This window comes from Ranitomeya variabilis, chromosome 3 (assembly GCF_051348905.1).
Source record: "Ranitomeya variabilis isolate aRanVar5 chromosome 3, aRanVar5.hap1, whole genome shotgun sequence".
NCBI classification, from domain to species: Eukaryota; Metazoa; Chordata; class Amphibia; order Anura; family Dendrobatidae; genus Ranitomeya; species Ranitomeya variabilis.
In genome coordinates, this window is record NC_135234.1 from 72,078,214 (window position 1) to 72,092,201 (window position 13,988).

A 13,988-nucleotide genomic window follows, 5' to 3' on the forward strand; every position below is an offset into this window, starting at 1 on the left:
AAGCTGCCAGCAGCAGATCTTGATGATTTGCCCAAGTGCCGTCAGCGCAGCAGAACATCCCAACCCTCAGATCACGATTAATCACCTCATATATGACAGCCAAGGCAAGTAAGTGTGGGGATTTCTGTGTGTGGCACTCATACGCTATACTGGAAAAAAATAATTTAAAAAAATCAATGTTTTGACAATTGTTTCCATATCAGTAACATGTCTACCCATCCTGTAATTTCCAGAATCCCACAACCTTTTTCATCCTTGGTGTTGCAATTCCAATGTTGTGTTGAGGAGTGTATATATGGTATCGTGGCTATTCAACAAGCAACCTTTAAAAACTGCCATTACCTGATTATCATCACGTATCAGCACTTGAAAGCTCTTTCCAGTAAAATTGGAGCATGTAAAAAAAAGTGAGGAACTAAAGTTTTTAAAAGTTACACTATCATAAGACTGACAGCTGTATAAGTGTGCATACAGAGATAACTGTCAATCACCTATAGGACCGCCCACTGGACCCAAAATAACAAACGGCAGAAGAGTAAATGATGGGAAAAAAAACAGGTTTTACTGAACCCTTTTTAACAAAACTAAACATTAATCTGTCCGGCTCCTTCTATTCTATAGCATGGTGCCTGCAGATTGGACAGTCTCGTGATGGTGACAGATCCCTTTAAATGTAAAAAATTTTTTTACATATCATAATGTATATAAAAAAAAAAAAAAAAAATCTTGCAATTTTCACATTGACCCCTGGGTTTTATTTTAGATTCTAACTTCATGTTCTTTTATGAAACAGCATGTACATTAGCCACAATAGTCAGACCTAGAGTCTGTAATTTGCAACGAAGCATGCAATGTGTATGTGTAAAGATCACTGTGCAGGGAGGGGGAGGAGGTGAGCTGTGACATCACCTATTGTGATTGGTGGATCCTGTTATCAGCTGTGTATAGACAGAGGGGGTTACCTGCCTCTGATGATAATGAGACTTCCGAGAAAGTCTTCTTGAAAGGACAGGCAGTACAAGTTTAAAACAGCCCCGGTGTTTAGTGTAAAAATGTCAAGATTACGATAAAGAAAACAAAAACAAATTGCCAATATAAAAAAAGTAGATGTAACACTAAAGCCTGATTTAAACAATAATGACTTTTTTTAAGTGACTTTTTATTCCCGAGGACTGGCGTCCCCGGTTCTATGGATTCCCAAGTAAAACCATTCCCAGTACGCGACCGTCAGCAATAGCAGATATGAAATATTGTGAAGTGTTTGTTTCCCGTCCTCCGTCGTCAGAGGAACATTTAATAAAACATGGGAATGTAATTGGTAGAAGATTAGATTAGCTCCTGGGGAAGTGGGAGCACGAGTCTGATGTCACCAGGGCTGTTCACCGATAACCAACGCCGACTACATTTCCCAGTGAACTGGTAGAACTTGTTCTGATGTAATTCAGCAAGTAACTCTGTGGGATCCTAAATGTCCCAATGTAACCCACGGGATTAAGAGGCAGGGATACAGATCTATTTAAAGGGGGCATTTTTAGTTACTTAAATGCAGATGATATTTTTCGGGCTAAAAATCATTTTTGCAACCTGGTTTAGTTAAAAAGTTTGCACAAGTTTGTCTTTTATTGGCACTTTGTTTCCCTGCACATTTCTAGCTGTAGAATGAGTTAACTGAGAAACAGTCAGTGATATCACTCTGATGGGGCGTTTGCAACTCTTAGGCTACTTTCACACTAGCGTTAACTGCAATACGTCTCAAATGCGTCGTTTTGCCGAAAAAACGCATCCTGCAAAAGTGCTTGCAGGATGCGTTTTTTCAGCATTGACTAACATTAGCGACGCATTGCCACACGTCGCAACCGTCGTGCGACGGTTGCGCCGTGCTGTGGCGGACCGTCGGGACCAAAAAATGTTACATGTAACGTTTTTTGCTCCCGACGGTCCGCTTTTTCCGACCGCGCATGCGCGGCCGGAACTCCGCCCCTCCTCCCCGCACCTCACAATGGGGCAGCGGATGCGCTGGAAAAATGCATCCGCTGCACCCGTTGTGCGGCGGAGACAACGCTAGCGTCGGGAACCTCGGCCCGACGCTAGTGTGAAAGAAGCCTTATTTGTCTTTTGTGACCATACCAAAGTACAGCTCACATTTGATTTGGCCTGTTGTCATAAATCATCTAAGAAGAACCCAGATAACAACACATATTGCCCGGATATTGCTGTGGTGTCTGTTGTCCCGACTACACCCTTTATAAAATCTCATCCACAAACCCCGGTACTGTAAAAGATGGCGGATTGGCAATCCACATAGTCTGGACAGTGAATTCCCTGAAATACATTGTGTGAACAAGGCCTTACAGTGGTGTTGCTGGACTTCCAGAAATGTACAGCACCTTCTTAGGCTTGTAGGGAGGTCTGTTCACACCAGTGGTACTTAATGACTGCAAATCAGCTACTCATTTGCCAGCCTGTTTAAATAGGCAGACCACTCTTCAGATCAACATGTAAAAGATCAGTCAGTGTACGTTGGCCGCCATTGTTCTTGGCAGCACAGGTCCTGTTTGCACAGCACAATGTGCTGCCGAGAATGATGACCTTTTGTGCAGCTGAGTGTTTCGTCAGTGGATCGTCAGTCTGTTTTGACTACCAGACTAATATTTTCCTAGGGATACTTACAACCATCATGTAGTGTGAATGGACCTTTAGACCTTTACAGTGGTCCACACGGGCATTGACAATGACCGGTTGCCCTAAAAATAAACATCCGCATTGCACAATCCTGTTAATAGCTGGTGGTTTGGGGCACATTTTCCCCTGTAAGGTCCGACCTCTGTCTCGCAGCTCCACTGTCCTTCAGAGCAGAACCAATACGTCTCTATGCAGATAGGGTCTCGCACAAATGTTAACTATTAACCATGTATTAGTCTGTTTTCCATTTCACATGAGACATTACTGAAAAAAGAGGCAAGTAATATTTTACTCGAGACTGCGTATCTACTGTATATAACACCCGCTGACTTATAATGTGGTTCCATTACTATTACTAACTTATGGCTGAGGCGGGTATCACTCTGTCCAGGCGGGCCAACCATTGGAGAAGGAGCTACAGAAACAGGCGAGCTATGCCATCTTTGTAACTCCCATAGAAATGGATTGACGTTATGGACAGAGCAGCACATTGGTGCCAGGACAGAGATATTCGCTTAGAGATAGTCCCGTCACAGCCATGAAACTTTGAGATGACCACAACCCACCACGTTTAATCCAGGTTCTGGTATTTTTGATGGTAAGAATACAGGGCTCCCGATCGCGATGTGAATACTTTATGGAGCATCTTGTGTTATGAAGTTATACCCAATTTTATCTTATAATGAGTTTTATTACAAGTGATCGATTCTATGAGGCTGGTCCTTTTAAGAGTGCAACTTTTAGAGTGTGGTCCCACATTAGGACTACTCATGTGCCCGAAGGTCACGATCGGGGGCAAACAAGTTAGTTGGTAACACCTCAGTTATTGTTGCACTGTGGGAATGAGATGAGCGGGGCAAGTGGTGTCACCTCCACTCATACAAGCCGAGACGTGTGCGTGGCAGGTGCACCATACCTGCCGATCAAGCACGTGTCCCGGCAGGTATCAGTACACGTGACATCACCTGCTCTGCTCATTTCTCAATGCGGTTATGAGTGGAGTAAGACTAACCCTTGAAAGGGTTATTATTACAGTAGTAATTTATCCTATGGATAGGGGATAATTTACTGATGCCAAGAACGGGTCTCTGGACCATAGGAACTGGGCTATGGGACACGGGCAGTGGGCTGTGGAACACGGGCAGTGGGCTGTGGAATACGGGCAGTGGGCTGTTGGAACACTGGTACTAGATTCTGGGACACGGGCACTGGACTGTGGAACATGGGCAATCGGCTGTGGAACATTGGTGCTGGGTTCTGGGACATGGGCAGTCGGCTGTGGAACATGGGCAGTCGGTTGTGGAACATTGGTATTGTTTCTGGGACACGGGCACTAGCCTGTGGAACATGGGCAGTGAAAAACAGGAAGTGGGCTGTAGAACATTGGTACTGGGTTCTGGACACAGGAAATGGGCTCTGCAGAATGTAGCAGAGGTGAGCTCCATTTATTGTATATGGAGGAAATAGAGGAGTCCAGTGCTCTACTTTCTCTGGAAGTCCCACAGACAATGATTGGAGCAGAGGTCGTACATGTGCACCTCCGTTCCCATTCGAGAGTCTACATGCGGTTCCTGAGCCCTGTTCTCATGATCACTGGGTGTCCCAACAGCCAGATGCTCAGTGTTCATTAAGTTATCCCCAATCCTATGAAAGGGGATTACTCACTATCTTAATATTAATTCCAAGGGTATTCCTCATTTCTAAACAAGTCTTTGCCATGAATCTTGTTCAGGCTCAGATTAATCATCTTGATTGTTCCCGGCCAGCATGCCCCTATGCTGCAGACCTACAATCCATCCTGTAGGGTTACATATGGAGCTGTATTGAGGTGCTATAGTTCTGTAACACAGCAAGATTATTTTGTTCTGTCTGATATTGTAAAACCAGAGGCAGACTAAGGTACTATGGGGTTGGTGCTTCTTACAACTCTGTGCACCTCGAAGGTTGTATGAAGGCTTTAATCTGTTCATCCTAAATGTTATAATCTGAATGAACCAAAATAGGGCAACCTCCGTCCTTACACCCTTTTGAAGTATGTATATGTAAAACAGTATAAAACCCCCCTTTTCTATGTGTCGAGTAAGGGCCGCTCTGATAGTTCCAGTCTGTCTTTGCGTAACATGGATGATGGCCATTAATTTGAAGGCGGACACAGAATGCTACGTTTCTCCTGCAGTGACCGCGGCAGAGGAAATTTGCAGATGGCTATAAATTCAGGCCCTCATACACATTAGATCAAAGCTGGCCAAATCTGCCGTTATTGGTTGACCGTGTAATGTGTATTGGGGCCTCCCGACTCTTCCTCGACAGATGTCAGGAAAAAAAAAAAAAAGATGGCCGATCCTTTCGTTCTCTTTGTCAATAACTTGCTGGTAGAGGAGTCAACGGAAATAACCATTGGCCAAACAATGGATAATCATCTAATGAGTATGGGGGACTTTACTCTGGTAATAACAGATGATCACTGGATATAAAAGAAGATGGAAGTACAACTAACAAGGATATCCTCACTGGACAATCCCTTTAAATTACTGGTGTCATTAATTAGCAGTATTAAAAGGGTCCATTTACACAGGCCAACCTGTGGGACTAGAGGACCACCGATCAGCTGCTTGTTTGATGATGAATGGTCGTTTAATATCCTATTTATTTGGGCAGACCGCTCTTCAGATGCAGACTGAAAATTCAGTAATAGACCGTTCGGGGCACGTAGGCAGCCACTGTTCTTGGTAGCACAGGTCCTGTTTACACAGGATGATGTGCTGCCGAGAGCGATGATCTTTTGTGCAGCACAAAAGATAATTTAATGCCAATAAAAGATCGGCTGCCTGTCTAGATTGCACTTTCAACCTTGGGCCTCATTCACACATCCGGGTTTAAACACGTACATGAAAATTGGTACCAAAGTCATCAGGGTTTTGGATCGTTGTCATCACCGTTTGGTCCGTGAGTCCGTTTTTACCAACAGTGGTTTTCATGGATGAATAAACTACAAAGCTTCTTCTATCCTTTGTAATGTTAAACAGACAGCACATGGACTGTACTCTGATGTCATCTGTGCTTTTGATCGACCCATAGACTTGTGTACGAACTTTTTATATGTGATACCGCAAAGAACAGACATGTCTCCGTGAGTTTTGCATGGACACAGTCTGAGAAAAAACACAGGAGTCGGTACGACAAACCTCTGACTCCTCAATTTCCCTGACTCTGACTCCATGACTCGGTCTCCAAGACGCTGACTCCACAGCCCTGGAAAAAACACAGATGTGAATACCACCATCGGTTATAAAGGGTAAAAATGGATACAATAAATACGTCTGAATGAGGGCCTTAGGCTGCGCACACACACACACACACACACACACACACACACGGCAGCGGTGCTGAGCCCATAAAGTGGTCGGAAACCCCAGAAGCGCTGAGACACCTTGGGGTATAAGTACGTTATAAGGAGGCATTGAGGGTATTACATCTTGATAAGGGGGCACTTGAGGTATAAGTATGTCATAAGGAGGCGCTGAGGGTATTACATCTTGATAAGGGGGCACTTGGGGTATAAGTATGTCATAAGGAGGCGCTGAGGGTATTACATCTTGATAAGGGGGCACTTGAGGTATAAGTACGTTATAAGGAGGCATTGAGGGTATTACATCTTGATAAGGGGGCACTTGAGGTATAAGTACGTTATAAGGAGGCATTGAGGGTATTACATCTTGATAAGGGGGCACTTGAGGTATAAGTACGTTATAAGGAGGCATTGAGGGTATTACATCTTGATAAGGGGGCACTTGAGGTATAAGTATGTCATAAGGAGGCGCTGAGGGTATTACATCTTGATAAGGGGGCACTTGAGGTATAAGTACGTTATAAGGAGGCATTGAGGGTATTACATCTTGATAAGGGGGCACTTGAGGTATAAGTACGTTATAAGGAGGCATTGAGGGTATTACATCTTGATAAGGGGGCACTTGAGGTATAAGTATGTCATAAGGAGGCGCTGAGGGTATTACATCTTGATAAGGGGGCACTTGGGGTATAAGTACGTTATAAGGAGGCATTGAGGGTATTACGGCTTTATAAGGAGGCACTTGGGGTATAAGTACGTTATAAGGAGACATTGAGGGTATTACATCTTGATAAGGGGGCACTTGAGGTATAAGTATGTCATAAGGAGGCATTGAGGGTATTACATCTTGATAAGGGGGCACTTGAGGTATAAGTATGTTATAAGGAGGCATTGAGGGTATTACATCTTGATAAGGAGGCACTTGAGGTATAAGTATGTTATAAGGAGGCATTGAGGGTATTACATCTTGATAAGGGGGCACTTGAGGTATAAGTACGTTATAAGGAGGCATTGAGGGTATTACATCTTGATAAGGGGGCACCTGAGGTATAAGTACGTTATAAGGAGGCATTGAGGGTATTACATCTAGATAAGGGGGCACTTGGGGTATAAGTATGTTATAAGGAGGCATTGAGGGTATTACATCTTGGTAAGGGGGCACTTGAGATATAAGTATGTTATAAGGAGGCGCTGAGGGTATTACATCTTGATAAGGGGGCACTTTGGGTATAAGTACATTATAAGGAGGCATTGAGGGTATTACATCTTGATAAAGGGGCACTTGAGATATAAGTATGTTATAAGGAGGCGCTGAGGGTATTACATCTTGATAAGGGGGCACTTGGGGTTTAAGTACGTTATAAGGAGGCATTGAGGGTATTACATCTTGATAAGGGGGCACTTGAGGTATAAGTACGTTATAAGGAGGCGCTGAGGGTATTACATCTTGATAAGGGGGCACTTGAGATAAGTACGTTATAAGGAGGCATTGAGGGTATTACATCTTGATAAAGGGGCACTTGAGATATAAGTATGTTATAAGGAGGCGCTGAGGGTATTACATCTTGATAAGGGGGCACTTGGGGTATAAGTACGTTATAAGGAGGCATTGAGGGTATTACATCTTGATAAGGGGGCACTTGAGGTATAAGTATGTCATAAGGAGGCATTGAGGGTATTACATCTTGATAAGGGGGCACTTGGGGTATAAGTACGTTATAAGGAGGCATTGAGGGTATTACGGCTTTATAAGGAGGCACTTGGGGTATAAGTACGTTATAAGGAGACATTGAGGGTATTACATCTTGATAAGGGGGCACTTGGGGTATAAGTACGTTATAAGGAGGCAATGAGGGTATTACATCTTGATAAGGGGGCACTTGAGATAAGTACGTTATAAGGAGGCAATGAGGGTATTACATCTTGATAAGGGGGCACTTGAGATATAAGTATGTTATAAGGAGGCGCTGAGGGTATTACATCTTGATAAGGGGGCACTTGGGGTATAAGTACGCTATAAGGAGGCATTGAGGGTATTACATCTTGATAAGGGGGCACTTTGGGTATAAGTACGCTATAAGGAGGCATTGAGGGTATTACATCTTGATAAGGGGGCACTTGGGGTATAAGTACTTTATAAGGAGGCGCTGAGGGTATTACATCTTGATAAGGGGGCACTTTGGGTATAAGTACGCTATAAGGAGGCATTGAGGGTATTACATCTTGATAAGGGGGCACTTGGGGTATAAGTACGCTATAAGGAGGCACTTGCAGCATCATTACTTTACAAGTGGCCAATTTAAATGGGCCCCAACAGGACTTCTCAGATTACTTTAGCTGGCGACCATTTCTCAGTCTGGATGTGGCTCTCACGGTAAGAAAGGTTGATGACTGTAATAACTAACCCTCACGGGTGATCCTATATCTACAGCAGCAGCTAAAAACCCACATTTATTTTATTTATTTTTTCACTTTCAAAAATTTTGCAAAAGTGATAAACGAGGCAGAACAGTCTTTCACCATTTTGCATGAAATCGGCGAAAGAAACAAGAAAAGCTGAAATGTTTTAACAAAAGAGCAATGGACTTCATCTGGCCTTCCCATCATCGCACGAAGAATTGTTGTGTAGTTACATCATCAGGAAATAAAATACTATCCCCCCGAGAGCCCCCTCCACAGAAACACAAAGTCACAGCTTAAATCCACATCCTTTACGGAGAAGCTGCCCAAACTTTTCCTATACGAGAAAGTTAAGAAAGTTTTTGTTTTTTTTCCATCAGTAGAGAAAGCTGAAATCATTGCGCGGCCCTGGATAGGACTTTCTGGGATTAGTAATAGGACTAATAACTCCCAATGACTTTATTATCAGCGAGTAGACGGGAGTTTCTGGAAGTCAAGCCTTCCGCACATTCTTGTTCAGCCCTGAATGGCGGAGACAAATGAAATACTTCACACAGGATTGAACTTCAGCTGGAGCCAGAACACATTAATAAACTTTCTAAAACTTCTGGCGTGCATTAGGGTGCACTAGTCAGACAGCGTCGGCGGCAGTGGTGTGCCTGTACAGCACAGACCCTTATAGGGCCGGCCCATGACGTCAGGCTCTATAGGCTTGGGACAAGCTGAGAGTATCTTTCATTGTTTGCCTTTTCCATTGGAATGCTCACATCTCATGCCTGGGAGAAAACTGCCTCTCCGAGAAGTCCATCCCTTTATGGGACCGCAGCAGCTGTGGCCATACTGTGCAGCTGTACAACCCCAGGTAAGAGTAGGCAGCCTGGACAGCTCACTTTACTACTCCCCAGCTTGCATTTTCCTGCACTGCGCTCTCTGCCTCCATTAGAAGAACTATGAACAAACTTTTAAAAACTTTGTACGTAGCAGTGCCGAGTTTGTCATTTGGCACGGTGTAGTATTTTTTTCTGTTTTTTAAGAATTGCTTTACACTGTGCACTGCAATATGACAACTTTACACTGCAATATGACAACTTCAGCTCTGCTACACCTGTATGCCACACGTAATTCTTCACGAACACCTGGACAGGGACATGTGCGCTACTGAAGAAGTCAGAGAAAGTGGCTTTTTTTTTTTTTTTCTACTGCAATCATCCTGCCTATGTCAGGTACAGATGTAGCAGAGCTGACTTTGTCATTTAGCTACGGGGGTAATAGATAATATAGCAGGTATCTGCAAAATTGTATATACCGTAGTCGTACTGTAGTACCGTAATATAATAGTGTATATTACAAACTCAGCTCTGCTGCATCCGCACAGCAGTAACATATAAATAAGGCACAGCTATACTTCAACTCTGTGCTGAAAACTTCCCGAATTTAGATAAAAGGAGCAGGGTCATCTTTACTGCTGTTGTAAAACCACAGAAAACCAAATATGACATCGCAAGGAGTTGTGCTAAGTTACAAACCTAGCTTTGCTATGTCCAAAAAATTGCCTGGCAGTTGCAATGAGAGGTTTGTTTTATTTTGCGGATGTTAGGTGTTGTTTCAGAGCAAGATGCTGGACAAATAGTGTCCCATCCGGAAATTTCCCTTATTATTACCCCATTTTAGCGATGCAGATGATCAGACGGGAGGACGGTATAAAAGCATCTATAGGTGCGAGGGTCCAGCAATGGGGGCAGCGAGTAGCCTGCCCCGTGTCTGCAGTAATAGACATGATGCTCCGCTGGGGATTCTGCAGCATTCTTCACTCACATGTTTTTAAGCTAAATGATGGTTAACCCCCCCCCCATCCCAAAAAAAATCCGAGTGTGTCACTTGTAAAGGTCTCGCTATGTCGGTAAAGAAGGTCAGAACTTCTCCAAAGTTCAGATTCCTTCCCGCACCATGTGCAGCGAATTAGGAAAACAAATAAAAAGGGGGTTCTGGTAATAATGGAATTATAGAAGAAATAGCAGGGATGTGGATGACGTTAGCGAAGCATTACAAGCGCGATCTGCGGGGACTGAGACGTAAGGGGACGCGCTTCTCCCATCTATTGTTCTTCACCAGACTAAACAAACACTGGACGAACAGACTGACCGCAGGCTGGTGTAAAGCGCAGATCTGCCACTGGTAAAATGGGAGAAAAATCAGGAAGGATTGAGGAGAAAAAAAACTCAGAATGGGGATGAGACAGAAAATGTCATTAATAGAGGAGGGACTGCAGGGAGAAGCCGCTAATTAAAGGACAGCGCAATAGGAAGGGTAATTATAGGGCTGAGAAATGGGTCAATGAGTCATGTAGGAAAACTTGTGAGCCATAGGGTACCCGAGCCATAGAGTACCCGAGCCATAGGGTACGTCCAACCGTGATGAAACCAAACGAGTTGTTGCAGATTTGTAGTGAATGTCACCCTCTGCATTGCATTGGTGTAGTGCTGCTAAAATGGCATATATGCCACTCTTCAGCTGTCGTGGAACTAGAAGTTTCAGCAAGCTTGAAAGTTGGCAATTCCTGGGTATCTCTATTTGGCATGATCAAGAAGCAAACAACAAAAAACTAATATTACAGCAATGCCGGAATGTGCACAATAGAAATCAGTGGAGCCTGACAGACCCCATTGACTGTATTGGGGTACGTCAGGTCTTCATTAAGGTCTCCATCATTTTCGATGGAATATGCACCAAAGCGTCCAACACAGATGCCATACACATGGCGGTGTACAGAGCCATACCATGCTCTGCCGGGGGCCGTGCCAGAAAGAATACGTCCATGCTTCTGGCATCCAATGGAGAATACCATGATTTATTTATTTATTTAGTTTTTTCCAATTTAGGAGAGAACTGTAGAAAGGGCAATTACAGGAGGGCTGAAAAATGAGTGAATGAGTCTCATGTAGGAAAACCATCGAATGTGAATTGCAGCAGTAAAAATCTGCAGCAAAATCTGCAGCAAAATCTGCGCGCTTTGCTGATTTTCAGCATATTTTTCCCTAATTGAGATGTGGCAGATTTAAAGTTCCTTCACAATTCAATGATCACGCAAATCCAGCAGTGCTTTATGAACCGGATCAGCGAGATTTAATCAAGCGTAATCTACTTTGTTGCTACTGAAAAGCGGAAAATCCGTGTGAATATACCTAAAAAGAGGCAAAATGGCTCATTTTCTGATTGCATTGGTTTATGTATGCCAAGGGTAGGAGTGTATGAACCTGTACAGCATGTGGAGGATAGGCAACTGCTTATATAGCAATTCCTTGGTATAATAACTAGAAAATAAGAAGGACTGTTCCAATAACAGAGCTGGGCGGCAGCGAGGAGGTAGAATTCCTCGTTGCTTCCATGCGGGGGACATGGGAAACAGTTATGGCATAATCAGAAGAAATGGCGTGTAAGCGTGTAACAAGATGTAAGATACTGTGGGGGGTCAGAATTCGAACATGCCAGGATTTCTGTAATCCCAGATGATAATAAAATGGGGTACGCCGCTCGGCAGCCCTTGTGGGAGTCACAAAACAAAAAATAATTTAAATTGCAGAGCCAGAATTAGTACAATGAAGCCCACCACTAACTATTTTGGGGTCCGTTAAAGTTCCTTTTTAGGCTGTGTGCACACATTGCAATTTGCTGCGTTTTTTTTTTCCAGTGCAGATTTGTCACAAAAACCTGCATGGTTTCCTGATGCCAGCAAAGTGAATGAGAATCCTGAAGTATTATGCACGCGTTGCTTATTTGTGAATTGCAGATTAATTTCTGCAGGATGTCAATTCTTTCAGCGTTTTTGCTAAGTAAAAAAAAAAAATTGATTCTATTTTCCTGCCAAGAGATGCAGAAATGGTGCAGAAACTTCTACAGCATTTTTGGTGAACACAGCCTCCAACACAGATGTGAACACAGCCTAAGTCTCCATATGCATGGCAGTGTACAGAACCGTGCCTTGCTTCCATACTTTAGGCTTCAATGATTTATTTCTCTTGGATCTGAGGCCCCTGGTTTATATAGTCACTTGCATGAAGCCATATGTTTGGTATCGATAAGATGACGTGCGTGAATGGCGCGCAGCCTGCAGCTCCCCACTTGTAGGACTACAAGTGTCAGCACGCAGATCTCATCGCACACCCTAGGTTACGACTACGGATGAGACATGCATTATCTTGTAGATGTAGAACACCTAGCGAGTGACATGCTGTAAACCTGCGTACGATGCTATGGCGTCAGCACAGAATATTGCTGCCGTCTGCAAAGAGCGCGATTTAATGGGACTTTAATCATACGGGGGATGTTTAATATTAATCCTTTGTGGATGCAGCGACTGCATATTATCCGTGCAAAACAGGGAATGTGCTCCCACGCTTCAGTTCCTGCATCGGTGAAGCTTCCAATCGACTTTCCTTTCAGCAAGCCAACCCCACACAGACAAGCTGGGGTCTATGGGACGCTGCTTCATTTGTCAGCACAGGTCTATAAAAAAGGATGATGACAGCCGGCGCTAGCAATGTATTCACAGAATACAGGCTGCTAAAAACAAGGACTGCTGGACAGGGAGTAGTAAATCTCTAGAGTCCGACATGGTTAGGGACTTTCTCCACAAGCAGAAGAGATGGCGATAGTGACTTTATGTGGCGGAGTTGCCAGTTATGCAGTTACCCCTTGCAATCATTATACTATAGCCAACATTGCTTAAAGTGGATATGTCATTAGGATAAAAGTAGACAGGTTTTTGCCTTTATTTTATTCCAGGTTCTCCCCGGAGTATTCCACTTTTTTCATTTTTTAAATCCGACCTACGGTTCCAGAGATATGGGCCTTTTTACTTAGTACCACTTTTTATGGCCTTTATGAATGAGGCGTGGCTTAAAAGATTCACCGAGGGCGTGTCTTTGGGCTGTTCTGCATAATTAGCCTGTAAGCCACACCCCCTTATAAAGACCATAAATATTAGCACTAAATTAAAAAAAGCCCAGATCTCTGGAGCTGAATGGTGGATTCTAAAAAAGAAAAAAAAGTCGAATGGTCAGAAAAGAAGCGGGAACAAAGGAAGAGCAAAAACTGGCCACTTTTAACAGGTCCTCATTTAAAGGGCTGCTCCCATCTTCATAGATGATATCGTCGGATCATGCTTGAAAATACAAGCAAGTTTGCAAGCATTCAGCCGTTCTTGATAGAACAACACTTTTCAGATGGTTGCCTTGGAGACCGACCACTGCTGCCGCCAATAGAACATGTGCAGCGCTAACAAGCTCTTTTTTATTGAGCTAGTAAGCACTGTTTTGAAGCTGGCTAGTATGATTGGAGCTCGCTGTTGTCTCCTAATCCTGGTCAGCTTTATTGCAGTGCTTGCAAGCTAGACAAAAGCAGTGGTCGGTCTCCTAGGCAACAAGTTATAAATAAAAAGTGTTAATGGCTCAAGAAAGGATGCAAATTTTAATAAGTACTAAATTACAAAAATGCTTGTATTCACAATCACTATCTGACAATATCCATCTATGAAGATGGGATTAACCCTTTAATTTTA

General features: G+C 43.5%; 2 protein-coding genes across 3 annotated transcripts in view; one reads left to right on the top strand and one right to left on the bottom strand.

The window, feature by feature from the left end:
• The window catches only part of CMSS1 (cms1 ribosomal small subunit homolog), a 398,466-nt gene that overhangs the window by 314,115 nt on the left and 70,363 nt on the right, over positions 1 to 13,988 (bottom strand). The window lies entirely within an intron of this gene.
• Positions 1 to 13,988, top strand: part of FILIP1L (filamin A interacting protein 1 like) — a 319,879-nt gene that overhangs the window by 261,986 nt on the left and 43,905 nt on the right. Inside the window, exon 1 of one of the 2 annotated variants that reach the window (XM_077294135.1) lies at positions 9,036 to 9,293. The exons of the other annotated variant lie outside the window; for it this stretch is intronic. The gene's annotated coding sequence lies outside the window, so the exon portion shown is untranslated. Of the gene's footprint in view, positions 1 to 9,035; positions 9,294 to 13,988 lie in introns of those variants that run through there. 2 annotated transcript variants of the gene reach the window in all.